The sequence below is a fragment of the Schistocerca cancellata genome, chromosome 10 (assembly GCF_023864275.1).
Source record: "Schistocerca cancellata isolate TAMUIC-IGC-003103 chromosome 10, iqSchCanc2.1, whole genome shotgun sequence".
Taxonomy (NCBI): domain Eukaryota; kingdom Metazoa; phylum Arthropoda; class Insecta; order Orthoptera; family Acrididae; genus Schistocerca; species Schistocerca cancellata.
In genome coordinates, this window is record NC_064635.1 from 122,300,346 (window position 1) to 122,324,417 (window position 24,072).

The window sequence follows — 24,072 nt, forward strand, 5'->3', positions numbered from 1 at the left end:
ATTCCTTTTTTGTTTTAAAGTCTGTTAAATGTTGACTTGCTATTTACACATTGATTTATGTATATCTGCGATTGATGTTTACGCGTAAAGTTTAAACAGTTTTAGAACATTTCAGACAAGTCGTTTTTAAAGTCAATAACACCATGTGAAACAACCTAATGGCTTATGAAAATATGATTCATTACTATTTGAATATGAGCTGATGGCACTTTCAAATAGTATAGTTATGATACTTTAACGAAAAGGACTTGTAGTCCGGGGTGATATATTACAATACAGCATCACCGGTCTATTGCGGTCTAACTGTGTTGGTGAGGCAGTAAATTTCCATAGGGCAGTGACTGCGTCACTGCAATTCACTTTGGAGGTGTGGCGGTGGGACTTACAGTCCCGTACCACTCTCTGACGGTGATAGTATTACTTGAGTCAGGCAGAAAATTTTGCCCAAAACATCATTGCGAACTTTGTAACAACAGATAAATATTGTAACTGCGAGAGAACAGCAGCACCTCCAATATGAGCTGAAGGCTCTAAGTTTCTGGAAAATCGCTTAACTTACGGCTAACAAATGGAATAAAATCATTTTTAGAAAAAAAAATCCCTATATCTGGATACTATATGAAAAAAGAAACATTTTATTTAGAAATTACTTGACAGCTAACTGCAACATCTGCGAAAATAAATATCTTATTCATAATATTATTTTAATATCACAGAAACCAGATGGCAGTTATAAGAGTTGAGGGGCATGAAGTGAAGCAGTAGTAGGGAAGGGCGTGAGACAGGGTTGTAACATATCCCCAATGTTATTCAATTTGTATATTGAGCAAGCAGTAAAGGAAACAAAAGAAAAATCGGAGTAGGAATTAAAATCCATGGAGAAGAAATAGAAACTTTGAGGTGCGCCGTTGACGTTGTAATTCTGTCAGACACGGCAAAGGACCTGGAAGAACAGTTAAACGAAATGGATGCTGTCTTGAAAGGAGGATATAAGATGAACATCAACAACAGCAAAACGAGGATAATGGGATGTGGTCGAATTACGTCGGGTGATGCTGAGAGAATTAGATTAGGAAATGAGACACTTAAAGTAGTAGATGAGTTTTGCTATTTGGGGAGCAAAATAACTGATGATGGTCGAAGTAGAGAGGATAAAAATGTAGACTGGCAATGGCAAGGAAAGCGGTTCTGAAGAAGAGAAATTTGTTAACATCGAATGTAGATTTAAGTGTCAAGAAGCCGTTTCTGAAAGTATTTGTATGGATTGTAGCCATGTATGGAAGTGAAACATGGACAATAAATAGTTTAGACAAGAAGAGAATAGAAGCTTTAGAAATGTGGTGCTACAGACGAATGCTGAAGGTTTGATGGGTAGGTCACAAAACTAATTAGGAGGTATTGAAGAGTATTAGGGAGAAGAGAAATTTGTGACACAATTTGACTAGAAGAAGGGATCGGTTGGTAGGACATGTTCTGAGGAATCAAGGGATCGCCAGTTTAGTATTGGGGGGAAGTGTGGAGGGTAAAACTCGTAGAGGGAGACCAAGAGATGAATACACAAAGCATATTCAGAAGGATGTAGATTGCAGTAGGTGCTGACTGGGAGATGAAGAAGCTTGCGCAGGATAGAGTAGCATGGAGAGCTGCACCAAACCAGGCTCTGGACTGAAGACAACAACAACAACAACATTTTAATATTCCTATGAGAATTCAAACTATTTATCTTTGTAGTTTCAAAAGAATCAAAGCCAAATATGTTCTCATAAACGTATGATTGTAGTTCTGTAAAGGTCACTGGTCACGTATCCGAGCAATACATAGCAGGCAAAGCACATGTTCCATGAACGGGAATGTCTTGTCCATTACAAGCCGTCAGTTGTGTGCTAGTTTTAGACAGTTCATATGTGTGGCAATTGAGCAATGTGACAGCCCCCCATCCCCCACCGCCCTTGTCCAACTGAAATTTCACACGTTTCCCACAAAAAAGTAGGTAAATGAATAAAAAGTTCATTTGACTGACGTATCACTGACGAAACTGCACGCCTGGTAGTTGCAGATTTGAAATATACTGCATTAACGACGTGGGCCTTGTGACGAGTTTTTAGTGAGTGGGCCGAATTCTGACGTTTGTTCCGTTGCAAACATATGGATTGCGCATGTTCTTTCCTACCACAAGCTTGGCGGGAGGGGCAGTATTGGCATTTGTGCCGTGAATAACACCTAGGGCAAGGCTTAATTCTGTTCGTTTGTGTAGCCCCATGTTTAGCGAACTGCTTACGCTGTGTGGAACGTTTTTTACTCGATGTGCCCAGCACACGCCGCGGTGCGGAAACGGGAGATTGCAACTAAAGACTAAACCCGACAAATAGCAGGCTTCTCAAATGTATGAGCCGACAAGACACCGGAATCGTACTGATCCAAGATTTGCACTACTTGCTGAAATGATGGCTCTGACCGTTTCAAAATTTGTTCTCTGAATTTGACATCAGGTGCGTTGTACATGATCACATCACACAACATAACATCTGAATATAAAGCATTGCAAGCAGATTTGAATTTGCATTTCCTTGTGATACCCTGCAAATCTGTTGCCCACTTGTGATAAGATTTATCTGACGGTTTTTTGCAATTAAAGAACTGATCGAGCTGCTACCACATTCACTTGTTGGTCATAATAGTTAGTTAGAGAGGCTTTGATTTTACCCGCTATGACTCTTCCTGTTTGGTTTGAGTAAATCGAAGAACACGCAAATAATAATAATTAATGATAATAGTGTGGTGTCACCGCCAGACACCACACCTGCTAGGTGGTAGCCTTTAAATCGGCCGCGGTCCGTTAGTATACGTCGGACCCGCGTGTCGCCACTATCATCTAGACCGAGCGCCGCCACACGGCAGGTCTGGAGAGACTTCCTAGCACTCGCCCCAGTTGTACAGCCGACTTTGCTAGCGTTGGTTCACTGACAAAATACGCTCTCATTTGCCGAGACGATAGTTAGCATAGCCTTCAGCTACGTCATTTGCTACGACCTAGCAAGGCGCCATTATCATTTGCTATTTATCTTGTGATGCATGTACCGTCAGACCGATGTTCACCAATTATGGATTAGAGTTAAGTATTCCAACAGCTACGACCTCTTTTGCTAAAGTATAACTCCCTTAAATGTTCCAGACCTCACGCCAGCCTGCGTGAGCTTAAACGCGTGCCTTTCGGCTACCAATCATAGTGGCTTGGCTGTCTTGCCAAGTCACAACAAATAGTATGTGGTCAGTTTATAGAAACTTTGCGCGCTTGATAATGGCTTTTTGCGTAAGGTCCGTTCATTCTAAATTGACCATGATTTTATTGAAAATATCGGACTTCGTAGTTTGAATAATTCCAAAGTTTTAGTTCGCTCTGGACCTTTGATATAATTTGTAACACGGATCCTTTAGCCTTGCCAAGAAGCCGTTTAGTTGAAACAATACCTTGTGACATAAATGAAACACAAAATTAAGTGATATCACTGTATTCACAAAATATTATACTAAATTAACCATACAGACACTTACATAAATTCTGTTGCTGTGTGCAGCTATGAGTACGCTTAGTGAGATTGCGCCTCGATATATTAATGACGGTGTGCCCAATAATTGTCCGCAGCGATGGCAGATTCGTCAAATATTTCTGTAATAGGTGGCAGATTATCTGATTCCCTTCCCTCAGCTCTCGTAGATTTGTCGTCGAAACGTATAGCTTGGAGAATTGTGTGGAACCTCATCGATGCAATAAAGAAATCCGGTGCAGTCCCATCAGTGGGCCATAACTCGTCAGTATTGACATGCTGTGCCTTTTTCACTCCTGCGAGATATAATACACCAAAGAAAGCAGACAATTCTTCAAAATCTGTCCGTGGGCAGTCTCGAGCACTCTGTGAATAGGATGCTGCCATTCTGTCAAGTTCTTGGTTTGTATATTCCAAAATGCTGCCAGTTACACTATCTGGAAAAAATAATTTCCACCACTCCAAAATTGTTTCCAGATTTTTTGCAACACCCTTCACACCTGGAAGCTGTCTTACAATATTCTGATGGGCAATATCTGCTGGAGGACCGTGTTGCTTCAACTATTCTGTTATTCCATTCTTCCCCAAAAAAGGTTTCACGATCTGTATATTGAGAAACAGCTGTAGCAGAAGTATCAGATTTGCTGTCTGACTAATATATTGCGGTATTGATCTCTTCATGCTCAGAGTGTGGTTCGGTATCTGATGACGGACTCTCTATGTAAAAATCCTCCTCTAGTGGTTCATCTAGCCACATCAGTATCTGTTCATCTGACATGACTTCTTCCCTGAACATTTTTATATATTTTCATATCCGACAGAGAATTTCATGTACTCTGTATAAACAATTGTTTCATTCAGTTCGTAAAACCTAGTATGAATACTTACTTTTCTTATAAAAGACGTAAACTTTCAGGAGAAAACAAATGAACACAGCCACAGAATAAAAGTGAAGCAAGGCGTTATTGTACGAAAGCAGAAGTAATTGTTATGTGAAGACTCCCGTGTTAGAAAAAAATCTAACACTGCGTACCATTTCAAATAATGGCACAACTAGCAAGCTATTGTTGAAATTTGACTGTCGAGTCACAGATTAATTGAAGCACGGGATATGAAAGAAAGCATTTCTAGATCTTCAGTTCATTAGCTTTGAAATGAGCTGGAATATTTAACTAAAACAATAAATGTTAGATTTTTTCTAACATCACGAAGGATCGCGAGTTAAAACAAAATACATTTCATTATTAGGCATTGTCTGTCAACGGCCTTGCTGCAGTGGATACACCGGTTTCCTTCAGATCACCGAAGTTAAACGCTGTCGGGCGTGGCCGGCACTTGGATGGGTGACCATCTGGGCCGACATACACTGTTGCCATTTTTCGGGCTGCACTGAGTCTCTTGTTGCCAATTGAGGAGCTACTCGACTGAATAGTAGCGGCTCCGGTCAAAGAAAACCATCATAATGACCAGGAGAGCGGTGCGCTGCCCACATGCCTATCCTATCCGCATCCTCAGCTGAGGACGACACGGCGGTCGGATGGTCCCGATGGGCCACTTGTGGCCTGAAGACGGAGTGCAGTGCATTAGTACAAAATTTTAAATGTCTTTCTGTTTCAGATTAGCGGTCCTTGTATGATGTGTCCTCCTTCGCAGTTCATATGCAGGGAGGTCCATTGATCGTGACCGGGCCAAATATCTCACTAAATAAGCGTCAAACGAAAAAACTACAAAGAACGAAACTTGTCTAGCTTGAAGGGGGAAACCAGATGGCGCTATGGTTGGTCCGTGTTTTAGTTGGACCACTTATTCGCTTTGTGATAGATGGCGCTGTAATAGTCACAAACATATGGCTCACAATTTTAGACGAACAGTTGGTAACAGGTAGGTTTTTAAATTAAAATACAGAACGTAGGTACAGTTGAACATTTTATTTCGGTTGTTCCAATGTGACTCATGTACCTTTGTGAACTTATCATTTCTGACAATGCATGCTGCTACAGCGTGATTACCTGTAAATAAAACATTAATGCAATAAATGCTCAAAATGATATCCGTCAGCCCCAATGCATTAGGCAATACGTGTAACGACATTCCTCTCAACAACGAGTAGTTCGCCTTTCGTAATGTTCGCACATGCGTTGACAATGTGCTGACGCATGTTGTCAGACGTCAGTGGATCACGATAGCAAATATCCTTCAACTTTCCCCACAGAAAGAAATCTGGGGACGTCAGATCCGGTGTACGTGCGGGCGACGGTATGGTGCTTCGACGAACAATCCACCTGTCATGAAATATGCTATTCAATACCGCTTCAACTGCACGCGAGCTATGTGCCGGACATCCATCAAGTTGGAAGTACATGGCCATTCTGACATGCAGTGAAACATCTTGTAGAAACATCGGAAGAACATTATGTAGGAAACACCATACATTGCACCATTTAGATTGCCATCGATAAAATGGGGGCCAATTAACCTTCCTGCCATAATGTCTCACCAAACATTAACCCGCCAAGGTCGCTGATGTTCTACTTGTTGCAGCCATCGTGAATTTTCCGTTGCCCAATAGTGCATATTATGCCGGTTTACGTTACTGCTGTTGGTGAATGACGCTTCTGTCGCTAAATAGAACGCATGCAATAAATCTGTCATCGTCCCGTAATTTCTCTTGTGCTCAGTGGCAGAACTGTACATGACGTTCAAAGTCGTCGCCATGCAATTCTTGGTGTATAGAAATATGGTACGGGTGCAATCAATGTTCATGTAGAGTTCTCAACACCAACGTTTTTGAGATTCCTGATTCTCGCGCAATTTGTCTGCTACTGATGTGCGGATTAGCTACGACAGCAGCTAAATCACCTACTTGGGCATCATCATTTGTTGCAGATCGTGGTTAACGTTTCACATGTGGCTGAACACTTCCTGTTTCCTTAAATAACGTAACTATCCGGCGAACGGTCCGGACACTTGGATGATGTCGTCCAAGATACCGAGCAGCATACATAGCACACGCCCGTTGGGCATTTTGATCACAATAATCATACATCAACACGATATCGACCTTTTTCGCAATTGGTAAACGGTCCATTTTAACATGGGTAATGTATCACGAAGCAAATACCGTCCGCACTGGCGGAATGTTACGTGATACCACGTACTTATACGTTTGTGACTATTACAGCACCATCTATCACAAATCGAAAAAAGTCGTCCAACTAAAACATTCATATTTCTTTATATACTACACGGATATGTAATAAAAGTGGGGGTTCCTATTTTTTAAAAAACGCAGTTGATATCTTTTTGACCTATGGTAGCGTCATCTAGTGGGCCAATCATAGCGCCATCTGGTTTCGTTCTTTGTAGTTTTTTCGTTTGTTCTTATTTCCTGCGATATTTGGCCCGGTCACGATCAATGGACCACCCTGTAACTGAAGAATATTTGCTATCGTGATCCACCGACAACGTCTGACAACATGCGTCATCGCATTGTCAATGCATACTTGTTGTTGAGCGGAATGTCGTTAAACGCATTGCCAAATGCATTGAGGTTGACAGACATCATTTTGAGCATTTATTGCATTAATGTTTTATTTACAGGTAATCACGCTGCAACAGCATGCGTTCTCAGAAATGATAAGTTCATAAAGGTACATGTGTCACACTGGAACAACCGAAATAAAATGTTGAAACATATCATCTACGTTCTGTTTTTTAATTTAAAAAACTTACCTGTAACCAACTGTTCGTCAAAAATTGTGAGCCATATGTTTGTGACTATTACAGCGCCATCTATCACAAGGCGAAAAAGTGGTCCAACTAAAACATTCATATTTCTTTACGTACTACACGAATACGTAATAAAAAATGGGGATTCCTATTTTTAAAAAAAACGCAGTTGATATCCGTTTGATCTATGGCAGCGCCATCTAGCGGGCACTCTTCAAGCTAGATGAGTCTCGTTCTTTGTATATTTTTCGTTTGACGCTTATTTCGTGAGATATTTGGCCCGGTCACGATCAATGGAACATCCTGTATAATATACACAATAATAGCACAAAGGTGAGCATTGTTTTGGTATGAAACTTCCTGGCAGATTAAAACTGTGTGCCCGACCGAGACTCGAACTCGTGACCTTTGCCTTTCACGGGCAAGTGCTCTACCATCTGAGCTACCGAAGCACGACTCACGCCCGGTACTCACAGCTTTACTTCTGCCAGTATCTCGTCTCCTACTTTCCAAACTTTACAGAATCTCTCCTGCGAACCTTGCAGAACTAGCACTCCTGAAAGAAAGGATATAGCGGAGACATGGCTTAGCCACAGCCTGGGGGATGTTTCCAGAATGAGATTTTCACTCTGCAGTGGAGTGTGCGCTGATATGAAGTACTGGGCGTGAGTCGTGCTTCGGTTGCTCAGATGGTAGAGCACTTGCCCGCGAAAGGCAAAGGTCCCGAGTTCGAGTCTCGGTCGGGCTCGCAGTTTTAGTCTGCCAGGAAGTTTCATATCAGCGCACACTCCGCTGCAGAGTGAAAATCTCGTTCTGGAAACATCCCCCAGGTCGTGGCTAAGCCTAAGCCATGTCTCCGCTATATCCTTTCTTTCAGGAGTGCTAGTTCTGCAAGGTTCGCAGGAAAGATTCTGTAAAGTTTGGAAGGTAGGAGACGAGATACTGGCAGAAGTAAAGCTGTGAGTACCGGGCGTGACTCGTGCTTCGGTAGCTCAGATGGTAGAGCACTTGCCCGCGTAAGGCAAAGGTCCCGAGTTCGAGTCTCGGTCGGGCACACAGTTTTCATCTGCCGGGAAGTTTCATGTCAGCGCACACTTCGCTGCAGAGTGATAATCTCATTCTGGATTGTTTTGGTAGTTTGCCTAACGTAATTATTATTGCATATCGACGTCACTGTACACAGATTTGACAACTGATATGTGGGCATGTTCACTCGTATCACTGTTTATTTTCACCGATAACACTGTTCTTCTTAGGTCACGCGTCGCGTAATTGAAGACCAGTGGATTTCCATCACACAACATAAGTTCCGTGAAGGCATGGGTGCAAGACTTCGGATGGCAAACTGCTGGCATTGATCTTCGATTTGTCCAGGTAAGAGGGGCTGCTGTATTCCGAGAACAATACATTCCCTGAAGTCCCATCCAAAATTCCTCCACCCGTGGAGTTGTCTTCAGTGCTTTTGTGTGTCACGACCGTAGGTCCAGTATTGTACCAGTTCTTTAGTATGCACAGTTACATTGTGGTAAATGTCATTAGGTGATGCACTACAAATGTTATTGCACTTCACATGCAGAGTTCCATCGCGCTCACACTTCAAATGGCGACGTACAAAGAATGTTATCAAGTTTTTTACATAATTATTTCATCGCGATCATTCTCGTAGCGATATATGAAGAACAGTTTTAACAATTTTGCACACGTACTTCATCGCGGTTACAGACATTGCGATGTATGTAGAATATCTTTAAAGCAGTCTCTTTCACGTAAATCTCGTGGTTTACACAGTTTTATACATATTACAAATTCTGATCACATTTACATACCAACATATTACATTTTGCTTTACACCAATATAGATAATTATACATAAATTACATCTTGGGTTTATATGGAATATAAGTATTTACATAATTTTATAGACATTACAGATTTTTGAACCAAATCTTGCATTCGCGCAAGGAGGTCACCTGAAATTGGAAAGAATAGACACAACATCTGGATACATCAGCAAACGAGCCCAAGCGCACATATACTAATGGACAAACGTCTAATTGCTTTAGACGTTTGTCCATTAGTAGATGTGAAACAAACCTACAGAATTCTGGAGTTACGAATGCGTGTAGAGCGTGTATATGGCCTTGGCTTCAAAAAACATGTGCTATGCAGTATGAAGTGCATCTAATCCGTTCCTAGGTGATAGTGTTTGGTTGATGTGTGGTTTTATGTATACGTCAATCAGTCATGAATAGTCCTTGACCGACGCTACAGTTAGTCAATAATGTTGTCTCAAAAATATTCTCATCGCACTTGTGTAAATGTCGTCATAACATTTGCGTTAAAATTTAGGCTGATGTTGTTTATGTACGTTCGGCGAAGTCGAAATCTCTTCTTTCTTCTTCTGCTACTGGCTGGATCAGCTGAAATAAAATTTCTTATTCAACCTTATTTCCCTGCAGTAGTACTGAGAGGGCTCTGAGCACTATGGGACTTAACATCTATGGTCATCAGTCCCCTGGAACTTAGAACTACTTAAACCTAACTAACCTAAGGACATCACACAACACCCAGCCATCACGAGGCAGAGAAAATCCCTGACCCCGCCGGGAATCGAACCCGGGCGTGGGAAGCGAGAACGTTACCGCACGACCACGAGATGCGGGCGGTACTGAGAGGTACGTGTGTTTTATAAATATACTCATTGCTAACAGATATATGTTTACTACTTAGAATGAAATACTCTTGTCGATGAGAGTAAGGCCCAATGATTCTATTTGTGTTTATGTTCTGCAACAGGTATGCGCCAGGATACTGTATGTTGACAATTACATATGGACCGTCGTACAGCAGACGCCACTTCGCATTGCGCCGTTTTAGTGCAGAAGATTTGTGGTAAGTACGCAATAGTACATGTATGCCTACCTTTAATTCATGCTTTTGCTTAATAGTACTAGAACAGTATCTGTTTCTTGCATTAGCATGCTGCGTCAGCGTGTTTAGTACTTCTCTTACCTTTTCATCATGCGGCAGCTGCTGAGGTGAAATCTTTGGCAGCGCATCGCTCCACTCATTTGATTCTTTGCGGTCGAACATAAACTCGTTAGGTGTATAGGTTGTGTCATATACAGGGTGCGTCAAAAAATGTATACACACTTTGAAGCGTCATAGAAAATTTATTTCCCGTTCTACAATGTTAAATTTCTGGAGATGGAAAGCTTAAAGTCCCATTGGAAAAATAAATGTACTTTCCAAATGTGATTAATGTTCAAACTGGTGGCCTTCAGCATCAATACATTTCTGAGTACGAGTCACCACTGACTCCGTGCATCATATCAAAGTGTCCAATGAGATTTCTGCACACACCGCCTGAATCTCATTCCAAAGTGTGTCGAGGTTACATGGTTTACGTTTGTACACCTCATCTTTTACTGTGCCCCATAAGAAGAAATCCAGCGGCGTGGGGTCTGGAGAGCGTGCAGGAAACTCGATTAGTCCCCTGCGTCGTATCCACTGGCCTGGCACATTGTGATCCAGGTATGCTCGTACGTCCCTATGATAGTGCGGGGGGGGGGGGGGGGGCATCTTGTTGGGAATAAAACTCATCATTGCTGTATAATGCAAGAATGTCAAGGAATATGGAGTCAGCAAGCATTTTTAGATACGTTTCTCCAGTAACAGTACCTTCAAAGCGGAAAGGCCCAATGAGTCCCCTTGCAGACAAACCACACCACACATTTACACCACGCAGCCTTTTTAACTATTGACAGTTCCATTGAGTTTGAATTGGGCTTCATCCGACCAAATTATGCTACCCATAAATCTTAGTTCACATCTCACCATCTCCTGTTGCAGTTACTGCCTTGCCACTGCTACCACCTGTTGAAGAAACATAACATTACTTTCTCACAGATATTTAACCTTGTAGAACGGGAAATAAATTGTCTATGACAGTTCAAAGTCTGTATACATTTTTTGACACACCCTGTATATTCAGATTGTTGTGAACTTCTTCAAATAGTGAGAGATAACTTACCCAATTAGAATGCTGCGTTGGTATATATGTCCTCATGAATCTGTTCACTTCTCTGGAAATTCGTCCAGTAGGATTAGATTGTGGGCTAAACTTGGGGACAAAGAAGCTCTTAATGCCATTGTCCTTCAAGAATTTATGCCACTTGTACGCTGTGTAACACTCGGAGTTACCAGATAAAATTGCCTTGTATTTTCCCACGTGAGGAATGTAGTCAAGTGAGAATCGGCTGAGGACTGCATTAGCAGTTGCCGATTTTATGGCGTACAGCCTAACATGTTTAGAAAATACGTCATAAAATGCTAAAATTTACTTCACACCATCACTAATTGCTGGATGTGGACCACTTATGTCCGTACTTACTATCTCCAGAGATTTGCTGGGTAGTATGGAATGTAGATCTGTCTTTGAAGATAGGTTCTGAGGTTTAGATTTCTGACAACGTATGCACGTTTTAAATACACTGTGAATTTTTCGTCTCATATTAGCGAAGCAACAATACATGCTAAGTTTTGCAAGGCACTTCTTCATTCCATAATGTCCCCAAACTAAGGGTGTGTGCCAGATTAAGTAGTGTTCCGAGTCCTTGGGAATACATAGACACCAGTCAGAGTCATGAGGATGACGACGATAGAATAACACATCATTATGTATTAGGTAACGGGTAGACAGTGGATGGTCAGATCGGTCTATGACTAAAGTTCTTACCTTGTTCCAGTGCAGTTCAGATTTCTGTAAAGCTGCCTTATTTCTACACAAAGCAATGTAATATTGGTAACATTGTTTATCATGCATTAGGAGTACTCTGTAGTCATTGACATTATCAAGCTCAGTTTTAGAATCCTCCATGCCTTGTGGAAGACGGGACAAAGCATCAGCAATTATGTTGTCTTTAATGTATTCAATCTCAAATGAGTAATTCTGCAGAGATAAAGCCCAGAGTGATAATCTAGGAGGAACTAACTTACATGTTAACAAAAATGTCAGAGCACTTGCCCGCGAAAGGCAAAGGTCCCGAGTTCGAGTCTCGGTCGGGCACACAGTTTTAATCTGCCAGGAAGTTTCATATCAGCGCACACTCCGCTGCAGAGTGAAAATCTCATTCTGGAAACATCCCCCAGGCTGTGGCTAAGCCATGTCTCCGCAATATCCTTTCTTTCAGGAGTGCTAGTTCTGCAAGTTTCGCAGGAGAGCTTCTGTAAAGTTTGGAAGGTAGGAGACGAGGTACTGGCAGAAGTAAAGCTGTGAGTACCGGACGTGAGTCGTGCTTCGGTAGCTCAGTTGGTAGAGCACTTGCCCGCGAAAGGCAAAGGTCCCGAGTTCGAGTCTCGGTCGGGCACACAGTTTTAATCTGCCAGGAAGTTTCATATCAGCGCACACTCCGCTGCAGAGTGAAAATCTCATTCTGGAAAAATGTCAGAGCTTGGTGATCTGTATAAATTTTCGTGTGTTTTCCATACAAATAATAGTTTCTGAACACCCAGCCAATAGAAAGAGTTTCAAGTTCCGTGGTTGAATAAGTACGTTCACATTCACTTAAAGTACGGCTTGCAAATCCAATGATTTTTACCTGTTCCTATTCTCCATTCTTAACTACTTGAAATAGGTAACAAACCAAGCCACTGCATGACGCGTCACACGTCATACAAAAATCTAAACTAAAGTCTGGGTGGTCTAAAATGTTTGCATGTACCAATGCGTGCTTAATGTTATCAAAATCTTGCCGGCAGATCCATACCTGATTCTTGTTAAGTAAATCTAGGAGATGCTTACTGTTCGATAGTTGTGACAGGAAACGTCGAAAGAACAGAGTCCTAGAAATGACTTCAGTTATTTTTTAGTGCGAAAATTCCTAATAGCGTCCAACTTACCTGGATCAGGGCGTATACCTTGTGCATTAATTATTTGTCCAAGATACCTAAAACCGTGGTAGGAGACGAGATACTGGCAGAAGTAAAGCTGTGAGTACCGGACGTGAGTCGTGCTTCGGTAGCTCAGATGGTAGAGCACTTGCCCGCGAAAGGCAAAGGTCCCGGGTTCAAGTCTCGGTCGGGCACGCAGTTTTAGTCTGCCAGGAAGTTTCATATCAGCGCACACTCCGCTGCAGAGTGAAAATCTCATTCTGGAAACATCCCCCAGGCTGTGGCTAAGCCATGTCTCCGCAATATCCTTTCTTTCGGGAGTGCTAGTTCTGCAAGGTTCGCAGGAGAGCTTCTGTAAAATTTGGAAGGTAGGAGACGAGATACTGGCAGAAGTAAAGCTGTGAGTACCGGGCGTGAGTCGTGCTTCGGTAGCTCAGATGGTAGAGCACTTGCCCGCGAAAGGCAAAGGTCCCGAGTTCGAGTCTCGGTCGGGCACACAGTTTTAATCTGCCAGGAAGTTTCAAAAGTCCTTACACTCAGTTTGCTTTCGAAGTTCCTAATGTGGCCATCAGTATGGAAGTTATTACAACGGACAAGGACACGCCTTCTGCTCATTACAATGGTTACGCGTATCTTAAACAGAGGGAATCTAAAGAAGGTGTTGTTACGTGGATGTGCTGTCGCCGAAAAGCGGATCATTGCAAGGGAAAGCTGCTTTCGAAGAACGGAGAAGTGTTGAACGTATCAGAACATCTCTGTGGACCACCTGACGATGTGCTCTGGAAGTGAGAAAGCAAGTGGAAAGGGCGAAGAGGTCTCGAGAAGAAACTACTCAGTTGTCAGAGATATACGCGGATGAAATGGGAAATCTTCATAATAAAGGTTATGACTTTGTTACAGTGATGCCTAATTCAGAATCATCTACATCTATATCCATACTCCGCAAGCCACCTGACGGTGTGTGCCGGAGGGTACTTTGAGTACCTCTATCGGTTCTCCCTTCTATTCCAGTCTCGTATTGTTCGTGGAAAGAAGGATTGTCGGTATGCCTCTGTGTGGGCTCTAATCTCTCTGATTTTATCCTCATGGTCTCTTCGCGAGATATACGTAGGAGGGAGCAATATACTGCTTGACTCTTCGGTGAAGGTATGTTCTCGAAACTTTAACAAAAGCCCGTACCGAGCTACTGAGCATCTCTCCTGCAGAGTCTTCCACTGGAGTTTATCTATCATCTCCGTAACGCTTTCACGATTACTAAATGATCATGTAACGAAGCGCGCTGTTCTCCGTTGGATCTTCTCGATCTCTTCTATAAACCCTATCTGGTACGGATCCCACACTGCTGAGCAGTATTCAAGCAGTGGGCGAACAAGCGCACTGTATCCTACTTCCTTTGTTTTCGGATTGCATTTCCTTAGGATTCTTCCAATGAATCTCAGTCTGGCATCTGCTTTACCGACGATCAACTTTATATGATCATTCCATTTTAAATCACTCCTAATGCGCACTCCCAGATAATTTATGGAATTAACTGCTTCCAGTTGCTGACCTGCTACTTTGTAGCTAAATGATAAGGGATCTATCTTTCTATGTATTCGCAGCACATTACACTTGTCTACATTGAGATTGAATTGCCATTCCCTGCACCATGCGTCTCTGAAGAGAACCATGCGTCGTCGATGGAGTCAAGTGCGGGGGAACCAACAAGAGCCTACGAACTCTTATGAAATTGATCTTCATGAAGATCTATTAAAAATGGGAGATGGCACTAGTTTTCCTCTAGAAGACGTTAGATTAGAGGAGAGAATAATGATTTTTAGTGGAAGCAAGGGAAAAGAAAGTTTAGAAACATGTTCCCATTTTTTTATGGATGGAACATTTAAGAGCTGCAGCAAGCAGTTCGCACAAATCTACACCATACACGTAGACCTAGGAGGCCCCATTAAAGAAACAAACATTCTTCCTATTGTATTTGCGCTGCTCCCAAATAAGAAGAAAGACACATACGTTCGTCTGTTTCGTCTGATAAAACAGGCAGTCCCTGAGTGGTGTCCTAAAGAAGTGAATGTCGATTTTGAGGCAGCTGCGATATCGGCCATTTGCCAAGTTTTTCCCACAATTGAAATAAATGGATTCTATTTCCACATGAAGAATTTATGGAGGAGAATTAAAGTTCTCGGTCTAACTTAGGAGTACCGACAGAACGAGGATTTAAGACTTCACGTCAGCATGTGTGCAGCACTGGCATTTGTAAAACCGGAGGCCGTAAGCAATGGATGGATTGAGATTCATGCAGAAGCTCCTGATAACGGAAGGCTCTCATAATTTTTTGACTACTTTGTGGACAACAGGCTAGACAATGAATATATCCCAATAGAAATGTGGAACTGCTATGGAAAAAGGCAGTGAATGACGAATGCTGTTGAAGGGTGACACAACAAAATAAATAGTATTATTGGCAACCCTTACCCTAGAATCACCTATTTGGTGGAGTGCTTGAAAAAGGAAGCAGAGCTCATAAACTGCATGTACATGAAATTGGAAATGAATCTTGAAGGTAAGAAGAGGAAGAAGAAGTACTTGAAGCTGGACGACAGGATAGAGAGAATCGTAAAGAATTATGAAGAGACTGGCAACATTAGGCCTTGCTTGAAAGCCATTGCCCATATTCAGAAACTGGACTAAAATAAGTTAAAAATAATGCGTTAAAACTATGAATACCACTGAGACCTCGCAGATTACTGAGTTAAAATTACTAAAACATTGAAGCAGCATTTTAGGCGCTAATATTAAGTTGTAATTGTAAGTAGGGTGTACATTAGTTCAGCCTGTTTAGGCTGATTTTAAACACGCCAAAATGGTAAATGGTCATTTATCATTTTGACAGTTCAAAGCCTGTGCAAAGTGTGATGGGAATCAGCCTTTATTGTAAAAATTAAAGAATGTTTCAAGCCTCACAAAAGTATCCCTAAATAGCTTAACGATGCAACTAGCTGGTCCCAGCTAGGTTTACTAGCGCGTAATCAAGAAGTAGTGAATTAACGAAGCCAACATTAAACATCACTCAAAAGATCCTCCTGTAACCAGAATTTAAAGTTACATCTAATTTTTTTCAATAGCAATTTCCTTTTTAAGTAAGAGCTCCTACTGTTGTCACGTTAAGATAACTTTTTTCTACCTTCTAATATTATGGCCATACTATTAAATAATTGTGAGTTCTAAAATTATTTTCTTAAGCTTCAGAGTCGCAACTATCACCTAAAATATCATGCTTTGTTAAACTGATAGTATAAGCTTTTGTAAAAGAAAATGGGAACTGAACCTTTGTATTGGACCTAAAATTAACATCCCAAAACTGATGTGATCCTAAGGTTGACAATTTTGGCATCTCAAATATTTTTTAATTTGAGTTTAGCTGCAAACATTTATAGTAGATGTAAATCTATTTAAGTACATTTAGATATAGTCCTTTAAAAATTAAAATTCCTTACTAAATTGTTGATTATCTTTAAACAGGCCAGTAAAAGCAACTGAAACTAGGCAAGGAGCTACTACTGAAAATTAATTGTTATTGAAGAACATCAGAAACGTATTAGACCTACTTTTCGTATACATTAGGGACTTTTTGAAAAGATATTTGGTGATTTCCTCTGTCACTGACAGTTCAGGCACCTCTGTAACATCAGTTATTTGATAGTACAATTTGATTTGCTTCGCAACACCAGCCATATCTACTTCTATACTATGTTTGCAGCTGTTCTCATTTCGAATTCTGGAATATTGACTTCGTCTTCTTCGGTGAAGGAATTTCGGAAAACTGCATTTAGTAACTCCATCAGTAACATTACCGTCACTGTCGCGCAGTAAAGGTACTTACTGAGCCTTTCCGCTGGTTTACTTAGCATAGGACCAGAATCTCTTTGGATTTTCCGCTACATTTCTAGTGGGAGTTTCGTTGTGGAAACTATTAAATGCATCTCGCATTGAAATGCCCACCAAATTTCGAGCCTCGGTAAAACTTCGCCAATATTGGAGATTTTGCTTTCGTCTAAATTATACGTGCCTTTTTCGGTGCTCCTGCAGCAGCTTTCTGTCGTGTTTTGTGTACCATGGGGGATCAGTTCCGTCTCTTATTAATTTATTCGGTATGAATCTCTCGAGTGCTGTTGATACTATTTCTTTGGACTTAAGCCACATATGGTCTTCACTTACATAGTTTGGAAGGACTGGAGACTGTCTCTTAGAAAGAAGTCAACCGAATTTTTAGCTGCTTTTATAAATAGGTATATTTCGCGCTTAGTTTTGGTGAATTTCTTTGTTACCGAATTGAGCCCCGTTACGACTGTGTTCACTAATCCCTGTATCCGTCGTGATGCTCAGGATTATTTGTGGCTAAGAGGTCAAGTGTGTTTTCGTAACCATTTACAATTTGAATGGCCTCGCAAACTAATTGTTCAAAATAATTTTTAAAAAAGTATTTAGAACAATTTCAGAAGTTGCTTTCTATCTACTATAGGGTCTGATAATGTATTTTTGTCAACAAACGGAAGGTAGATTGAAGTCACTGCCAACCATGATTGTAGAATTGGGTTCCTATTTGTGATGAGACTCAAGTTTTCTTTGATCTGTTCAGCAACTGTTTCATCTGAGACTGGGGGTCAGTAAAGGGAGCCAGTTATTAATTTATTCCGATTGTCGAATGTAACCTCTGCCCATACTAAGTCACAGGAACTATCTGCTTCAAAGTCGCTGGTGAGCTGGAATACACATTACATTATTTTTCCGTAAGTTGTGCTTCTTGTTTTTGTAGTGCAGATCATTACTATTACGGCTTTTCGCTCCAAAACCTAGGATGCTTTTCTGTGACCCTGTAAATACCAGAGCTAAACAATGTAGAACAACAACGTACGTTACAAGAATAGCACTCTGTATTACTACATTTGCTTATTTCTTACATTTTAAAATTGTACGTCGACTTTAGATGACATGTCAATCATAGATGTTCTTATCTCTATTTACTGAACGTACGAGTATTTTCAGTCATGTTTTGAACATTGTCCCGCTACACTTTATTAACTAATGTTTCACCACAAGCGATATCGCATTTTAGAGAGTAAATTAATATAGAGTATGTCGTTCTTCTTTTCAAACATTCACATACACATTTAATCTTTCCTTGTTGTGTTTTGGGCATGCATTTGTAGTTATTAAAGTAGGTACAAATGCAGTGATCAAAAAGAAATGATTAGCGTACATTCGCATTCTCTTTACATCGTTCCTTTCTTGTCGCTCCCATGGCGATGGACTGTTTCTATCGCAATCAGTAAGCGTGAGAGGAAGATTTCGGAAAAGAAGTTCTGTATTTCGTCAAGATGTCGAAGAAGAAGGTCCCTTACGTACTGGTTGTATCGAGTAAGATGTGGAGACGGTGGTTTGAAAGCGGACAGAAGGTACATGTTGTATCGAGTAAGATGTGGAGACGGCGGTTTGAAAGCGGACAGAAGTAGTACGAGGAAGGGCGTCCCTTACCTGAGGGATCGCTACTTGGCGTAGGGGCAAGTGTAGCAAATGTCCGGCGTGGCAAATGTCCGGCATTCCTTGGACTAGCATGCTGATGTAAAAGTGCGATGTCTTACCTTGGATCCAAGTATGCAGTGTAGATTTCAGGTTTCATCAACGATTTCAATGGTTGATCTTTTTGTTTGGCATTTACAAATATTCAATGGCGATGGCTCGTCAGGTATGATCCTATTATTCATGCAACAAAGGAAAACAATGTAGCAAATACAAAAAAAGGCCCAGACACGAAGTCGCCAGTTTGATTTTTAGCCGCTCTGGCTTTTCCTGTCTGGTTTGAGTATATCGGAGAACAAGCAAATAATAATAATAATTAATGATAATAGTATGTGATCAGTTGACTTTGCGCGCTTATCAATGGCTTTTTGCGTAAGATCCGTTCATTGTAAATTGACCGTGATTTTATTGAAAATATCGGACTTCGTAGTATGAATAATTCCAAAGCTTTGGTTCATACTGGACATTTGATAAAATTTGTAACGGGGAACGTTGCCAAGACGCTGTTTGTTGTAACATTAGCTTGTAACACAAATGAAACACAAAATTAAGTGATTGGACTGTATTCACAAATATTATACTAAATTAACTATATAGACACTTACATAAATCCTGTTGCTGTGTGCAACTATGAGTACGCCTAGTGAGATTGCGTCTCGATATATATATATGAGAAGCCTGCGAAGTTTGGGAATAAGTGCACCAACTACACATATTTCACGCTTATGTACAAATGCAGACATCTAAATTTCTTTTCCTACGCTAATTTGCTTGCGCCAATAAAAACACTGCGCTCTCAAAGCAAAATATCATCTCTCAATACATCAAAGTTTTGCATCGTGGCTCTGACTGGCGTTGCACCCTGCCCAGTCACATTAACGTGGCCACCGCCTATTCCTACGTCAACGTGCAATAACCACTCACAGACGACACGTGGCAGCGCTAGCAGTGGAGGGTATGCAAAGCTTGACGTGGCATGCGGAATACAGAGCACTCGTTGTCGTAATGTGGAAACGGAGCAATTTACCTGACAGCCAAAATGGCGTGATTGTTGGCTTTTGAGACAAGGGTGGAACTATTTCCAAAGCAGCTATATTTGCAAAGTGTTTGGATACCGATGTGCTAAAATTATACTACACTACTGGCCATTAAAATTGCTGCACCAAGAAGAAATGCAGATGATAAACGGGTATTCATTGGACAAATATATTATACTAGTACTGACATGTGATTACATTTTCACGCAATTTGGGTACATAGGTCCTGAGGAATCAGTATTCAGAACAACCACCTCTGGCTGTAATAACAGCTTTGATACGCCTGGCCATTGAGTCAAACAGAGCTTGGATGGCGTGTACAGGTACAGCTGCCCATGCAGCTTCCACACGATACCACAGTTCATCAAGAGAAGTGACTGACGTATTATGACGAGCCAGTTGCTCGGCCATCATTGACCAAACGTTTTCAGTTGGTGAGAGATCTGGAGAATGTGCTGGCCAGGGCAGTAGTCGAACATTTTCTGTATACAGAAAGGTCCGTACAGGACCTGCAACATGCGGTCGTGCATTATCCTGCTGAAATGTAGGGTTTCGCAGGGATCGAATGAAGGGTAGTGCCACGGGTCGTAACACATCTGAAACGTAACGTCCACAGTTCAATGTGCCGTCAATGCGAACAAGAGGCACCCCATACCATTACGCTGGGTAATACGCCAGTATGGCGATGACGAAAACACACTTCCAATGTGCGTTCACCGCGATGTCGCCAAACATGGATGCGACCATCATGATGCTGTAAACAGAACCTGGATTCATCCGAAAAAAATGACGTTTTGCCATTCGTGCACCCCGGTTCGTCGTTGAGTACACCATCGCAGGCGCTCCAGTCTGTGATGCCGGGTCAAGGGTAACCACAGCCATGGTCTCCGAGCTGATAGTCCATGGTGCTGCAAACGTCGTCGAACTGTTCGTGCTGATGGTTGTTGTCTTGCAAACGTCCGCATCTGTTGACTCAGGGATCGAGACGTGGCTGCACGATCCGTTACAGCCATGCGGATAAGATACCTGTCGACTGCTAGTGATACGAGGCCGTTGAGATCCAGCGCGGCGTTCGGTATTATCCTTTTGAACTCATGGATTCCATATTCTGCTAACAGTCATTGGATCTCGACCAACGCGAGCAGCAATGTCGCGATACGATAAACCGCAATCGCGATAGGCTACAATCCGACCTTTATCAGAGTCGGAAACGTGATGATACTCATTTCTCCTCCTTACACGAGGCATCACAACAACGTTTCACCAGGAAATGCCGGTCAACTGCTGTTTGTGTATGAGAAATCGGTTGGAAACTTTCCTCATATCAGCACGTTGTAGGTGTCGCCAACGGCGCCAACCTTGTGTGAATGCTCTGAAAAGCTAATCACTTGCCTATCACAGCATCTTCTTCCTGTTGTTAAATTTCGCGTCTGTAGCACGTCATCTTCGTGGTGTAGCAATTTTAATGGCCAGTAGTGTATATATGAGAAGCTTGCGAAGTTTGGGAATAAGTGCACCAACTACACATATTTCGCGCTTATGTACATATGCAGACATCTAAATTTCTTTTCCTATGCTAATTTGCTTGCGCCAATAAAAACACTGCGCTCTTAAAGCCAAATATCATCTCTCAATACATCAAAGTTTTGCATCGTGGCTCTGACTGGCGTTGCACCCTGCCCAGTCACATTAACGTGGCCACCGCCTATTCCCACGTCAACGTGCAATAACCACTCACAAACGACACGTGGCAGCACTAGCAGTGGAGGGTATGCAAAGCTTGACGTGGCATGCGGAATACAGTGCACTCGTTGTCGTAATGTGGAAACGGAGCAATTTACCTGACAGCCAAAATGGCGTGATCAGTGGCTCTTGAGCCAAGGGTGGAACCATGTGTTCGGGTACCGATGTGCCAAAATTATACTATGTTGCCGCTATCCAAAACAGGCGCCAATGCAACTGTGGTGCACCACGGCACATGCATGACAGATGCGAACAGCGGCTGTCGAAACGTGTATGGGAGAATAGACATGCAAGGAGCTATCAACAGAGTCTCCTGAAGAACCATTCAGCGAACGTACCTGTGCATGGGGCTCTCGGCAGCTGCCTGGTTCGTGGACCCATGCTGACTACTGCTCGTTGGCGACAAAGACTGGAATTTACACACAACTACCACACTGTTTGTCCACTGAGTGGCGACCGGTGGCTTTTCAGGTGAACCATGTTCGAAAGTAAAGTTCTATGTACTGACTTAGCAGAAAATCCTAAGAAATTTTGGTCTTACGTCAAAGCAGTAGGTGGATCAAAACAAAATGTCCAGACACTTTGTGACCAAAATGGTACTGAAACAGAGGATGACAGACTAAAGGCCGAAATACGACATGTCTTTTTCCAAAGCTGTTTCACAGAGGAAGACTGCACTGTAGTTCCTTCTCTACATTGTCGCACAGATGACAAAGTGGTAGATACAGAAATAGACGACAGAGGAATAGAGAAACAATTAAAATCGCTCAAAAGAGGAAAGGCCGCTAGTCCTGATGGGATACCAGTTCGATTTTACACAGACTACGCGAAGGAACTTGCCCCCCTTCTTGCAGCGGTGTACCGTAGGTCTCTAGAAGAGCGTAGCGTTCCAAACGATTGGAAAAGGGCACAAGTCATCCCCGTTTTCAAGAAGGGACGTCGAACAGATGTGCAGAACTATAGACCCGTATCTCTAACGTCGATCCGTTGTAGAATTTTGGAACACGTATTATATGGTGTCACCGCCAGACACCACACTTGCTAGGTGGTAGCTTTTAAATCGGCCGCGGTCCGCTAGTATACATCGGACCCGCGTGTCGCCACTGTCAGTGATGGCAGACCGAGCGCCGCCACACGCCAGGTCTAGAGACAGATCCTAGCACTCGTCCCAGTTGTACAGCCGACTTTGCAAGGAACGGTTCACTGACAACTACGCTCTCATTTGCCGAGACGTTAGTTAGCATAGCTTTCAGCTACATTTGCTACGACCTAGCAAGGCGCCGTATTCAATTGATATTGAGATTCTATTAATGTATCATCAAGAGCGATGTTCTACAAATGTGGATTAAAGTTAAGTATTCCAGAAGCTACGTACTTTTCTTTATAGCATTCATTACGTATCTTGTTTCAGACCTCACGCCAGCCTGCGTGAGTTTAAGCGCGTGCCTTTCGGCTCCCTCTCATTGTGTCTAGGCTGTCTTGTCTAGACACAACATATTATGTTCGAGTATAATGACTTTTCTGGAGACTAGAAATCTACTCTGTAGGAATCAGCATGGGTTTCGAAAAAGACGGTCGTGTGAAACCCAGCTCGCGCTGTTCGTCCACGAGACTCAGAGGGCCATAGACACGGGTTCACAGGTAGATGTCGTGTTCCTTGACTTTCGCAAGGCGTTCGATACAGTTCCCCACAGCCGTTTAATGAACAAAGTAAGAGCATATGTACTATCAGACCAATTGTGTGATTGGATTGAAGAGTTCCTAGATAACAGAACGCAGCATGTCATTCTCAATGGAGAGAAGTCTTCCGAAGTAAGAGTGATTTCAGGTGTGCCGCAGGGGAGTGTCGTAGGACGGTTGCTATTCACAATATACATAAATGACCTTGTGGGTGACATCGGAAGTTCACTGAGGCTTATTGCGGATGATGCTGTGGTATATTGAGAGGTTGTAACAATGGAAAATTGTACTGAAATGCAGGAGGATCTGCAGCGAATTGACACATGGTGCAGGGATGGCAATCGAATCTCAATGTAGACAAGTGTAATGTGCTGCGAATACATAGAAAGATAGATCCCTTATCATTTAGCTACAAAGTAGCAGGTCAGCAACTGGGAGCAGTTAATTCCATAAATTATCTGGGAGTACGCATTAGGAGTGATTTAAAATGGAATGATCATATAAAGTTGATCGTCGGTAAAGCAGATGCCAGACTGAGATTCATTGGAAGAACCCTAAGGAAATTCAATCCGAAAACAAAGGAACTAGGTTACAGTACGCTTGTTCGCCCACTGCTTGAATACTGCTCAGCAGTGTGGGATCCGTACCAGATAGGGTTGATAGAAGAGATCGAGAAGATCCAACGGAGAACAGCGCGCTTCGTTACATGATCATTTAGTAATCGCGAAAGCGTTACGGAGATGATAGATAAACTCCAGTGGAAGACTCTGCAGGAGAGACGCTCAGTAGCTCGGTACGGGCTTTTGTTGAAGTTTCGAGAACATACCCTCACCGAGGAGTCAAGCAGTATATTGCTCCCTCCTACGTATATC